General features: G+C 40.0%; 1 non-coding gene across 1 annotated transcript; it reads right to left on the bottom strand.

Moving 5' to 3' along the window:
- Window positions 1-347: 347 nt before the first annotated feature.
- LOC141675660 (small nucleolar RNA R71) lies at window positions 348-454 on the bottom strand. The gene has a single exon (XR_012556302.1). It is a non-coding gene; the product is annotated as a small nucleolar RNA R71 (small nucleolar RNA).
- Between the last annotated feature and the right edge of the window lie 3,349 nt (window positions 455-3,803).

Below are 3,803 nucleotides of genomic sequence, written 5' to 3'. Positions count from 1 at the left end.
CTCAATCGAAGATCGATGACATTAAATCTAGCATTGTCAGGCCAGCTATCGCTGCTAATACCTTTGAAATCAAGCCTGGCACGATTCAAATGGTACAAGATTCAGTCCAGTTTGGGGATTCTCCAACGGAAGATCCAAATATGCACATCGGGGATTTCGTAGATATCTGCGACACCTTCAGGTTCAATGGTGTGTCTGAGGATGCGGTGAAACTGAGACTGTTCCCATTCTCTCTGAGGGACAAGGCTAAGAGCTGGTTACACTCTCTACCAGCTGGTTCGATTGCTAGTTGGGAAGAACTTGCTCAAAAGTTTCTCACTAAATTCTTCCCTATGACAAAAACAGCTGCAATCGTATATTCTCTTACTCGGTTTGCGCAGCAATCAGAGGAATCGCTAGGTGAAGCTTGGGAGCGGTATAAGGAGATGCTTAGGAAGTGTCCTCATCATGGTATACCTGATTGGATGATCATCAATTACTTCTATAACGGTTTGGGAGCACAGTCAAGACCCATGCTCGATATAGCATCAGGTGGAGCCTTATGGGCTAAGAGCTGTAATGAAGCTTATGAACTAATTGAACTGATGGTTGCTAATGAATATCAGTATCCAACCCAGAGATTGCCACAACACAAGGTAGCACGAGTTCTTGAAGTGGATAAAGCTACGGCTATCACTGCTCAACTAAAGGTGTTGTCTATGAAGATCGATTCTCTGGATAACTATGGAGTTCATCAGAGGACAGGTGTTTGTGAACTTTGTGCAGGTTCACATGCGACGAAACGATGCGCTATATCTAGTGAATCAGCTCAGTTTGTGAGCAACTTTCAGAGATCGCAGCAACCAGTTCCAGACACTTATCATCCTGACAACTAGAATCATCCTAACTTCAGCTGGAGCAACAATAAGAATGCGATGCAACAACCGTTCCAGCAGTTTGGAAATAAGCAATTCAATCCTCCTGGTTTTCAGCAATAATTTGCACCAAGACAACAACTCCAACTTCAACAACAAACTCATGGAGGTGCAGGTCTATCTTCGAATGAAAAATCTGAATTCGAGGAGTTGAGGCTTATGTGCAAAAACCAGGCTCTTATATGCAAAAGTCAAGCTGTTTCTATCAAGACTCCGGAGAACCAAATAGGGCAAATTGTTGACGCCTTATTGAATCGACCACCAGGAATGCTTCCTAGTGATACAAAAGCCAATCCAGGCAAGAGGGAAGTTAAAGAACAGGTGAACGCCATCACCTTGAGGTCTGGAAAGGTCAGAAGCCCCCAATTTCAGCAAGACGAAGAGTCTGAAAATTCTGTTCAGAATGCAGGTGCATCTACACCTTTACCATATCCATAAAATTAGAGTGTCACTGAAAAAGAGGTGTAGAAGGATGCCGAGGTGGAATCGAAGAAGAAAGCTGTTGAAAGCAATCCTCCTGAGGGTAATACAGGGGATAAATAGGTCTACTCACCTCCGCCATATCCTAAAAAGCTTCAGAAGCAGAAGTTCGATAAGCAATTTGCCAAGTTTTTGGAGGTTTTCAAGAAGTTGCACATTAACATACCTTTTGCTGAAGCTCTAGAACATATACTGAGCTATTCTAAGTTCATGAAGGGTATTCTATCTCGGAAGCTAAAATTGGAGGAGTTGGAAACTGTTGCTCTAACGGAAGAGTGCAGTGCTGTGCTACAACAGAAACTACCTCCTAAGCTTAAAGATACAAGAAGCTTCATGATACCTTGCACCATTGGCAGTCTGTCATTCGACAAGTGTTTATGTGACTTGGGAGCTAGCATCAATCTGATGCCCTTATCTATCTTCAAGAAACTTGGTTTGCCTGAGCCAAAACCAACAAATATGTCCTTAAAGTTGGCCGATCAGACCATCACTTATCCACGAGGAGTATTTTAGGACCTCTTGGTTAAGGTGGATAAACTCATCTTCCCTACTGATTTTGTAATACTGGACTTTGAGGAGGATAAGAAGATTCCGATTATCTTGGGAAGACCATTATTGGCTACAGGCCGAACTATGATCGATGTGCAAAAAAGAGAGCTTACGATGAAGGTTCAAGATCAGAAAGGTCACTTTTAATGTGTTCAAGGCAATAAAGTTACCCACGGATAAAGAGGAGTGCTTTAAAGTAGAGATGGTCAGTTCTGTAGTGAATTCGGAACTTGAGCAAGTACTAAGGTCAGATAACTTAGAGAGATCCTTAATAGGGAAATCAATTATTGAAGATGAAGAAGAAGCATAGCAACTGCAGGTTTTGAATGCACCTTCATGGAAAAGGGGGATGGATCTGCCATTTGAGTCTCTTGGATTAACAGAGCTGAAAGATTTTGAGGAGCGTTTTCAACCATTTATTGAAGAGGCTTCCACAATTGAGCTCAAACCGCTGCTAGATCATTTGAGTTATGCATTTTTAGGTGCACCCCCTGACAAAGGGTTGGAATATATCTATGATAATCTAAAGGGTGACCGGTCGGTTCCTCCCGTGCTTACAAATGGATTCTCTCGTGCACCACAGACAGTTGATAGGTTTGGTCTTGGTGATGCGCAGTATAGAAGGCTGATTCGGCGTATTGAGGCTATGCATGACATCCACCAACATTTTGTTGAAGATTTGACACACGCTCTCGATACTGTTTTTCGAGACACTAGTGTCGAGGTTGATTTGCCATCTGATCTTCCACCCGAAGAGGGTGATCCTCCCGCTAACTAGGTATGCCTGAAATCCTTATTATTACCTTCAATGAGGACATTGAAAATTTTAAGTTTGGGGGTGAAAATGTAAGGATTCGTTTGTGTGTGTCTATATATATTCATATATATATATATCATGTTGCATGTTTAGTTGTATTTCATTTACGTTTTTTTTGCACGTATTTTTTTTGCATGATTGTTCATATAGGACATATTTGTTTGTGTTTTTATGTGAGTTCATATAGTTACATTGGCATTATATCATGATCCCTTAGGTTGCTTTTCTGATTAATGTGTGATGTTGATTCGAGTGTAGTGATGTCGTATAGAGGAATGTTAAGTCCTAACAAATTGATTTGCATGCTAGAAAAAAGAAAATTTTCACTAAGTCTTATAGGTTGCTTGAGTGCTAGATCATGATCATGACTTGTTTGTTTGTCGAGGTTTATTCACTTGTTTATGTCTAGAATTTATGCTATTCTCTTAGTGACAAAATAACATGGATTTTTATAATTGGAGAAAAACAATGGATATCAATGCTAGTTGTGGCTAGGCGTCAAATGGCTAGTAGCCAGCTCATATTTAATACTCGAGTTATTAAGTTCTAGGGGATTTTGTGCCTAGTGACCTAAGGCTTTTATAGTCTAGGATCCGCTAACTTAACGCTCGCTACATGGGTATTATTTCATAAGTCTTTGCGGACCTCGCTCATTGCACAATCAGATAAGCATGTTTGTGTTTTTTATGTGTTATCAATAAAAGCATAAATCCTTGTATAACTCTGATAAAATTGAAGTGTTGTCAGTTATTTTGTGTTTATCATTTATTCTGTTTATAACCTTGTGATTGTCTTATCAAGAGGTGAGTTATGATTATGGATCTAGTTTCGAGAGTATATCTGTTAAGCAATTGCATACATGCACGTTCTTGGCTTGTGAGTCGATTTGTGGGATTTGATTGAACTTTGTGCGAATAATTGCATTATTTGAGATGTTGCTCATTGGTTGGTTAAGTTATTCTAAGGGGATAGTTGCATTCATGCATTTTTTTTTTATTCTTTGAGTCTGTTTATGCTTGAGGACAAACATCGATTCAAGTTTG

The sequence above is a fragment of the Apium graveolens genome, chromosome 7, assembly GCF_009905375.1.
Source record: "Apium graveolens cultivar Ventura chromosome 7, ASM990537v1, whole genome shotgun sequence".
Lineage (NCBI taxonomy): Eukaryota > Viridiplantae > Streptophyta > Magnoliopsida > Apiales > Apiaceae > Apium > Apium graveolens.
This window is presented reverse-complemented; position numbering and strand designations above follow the sequence as displayed.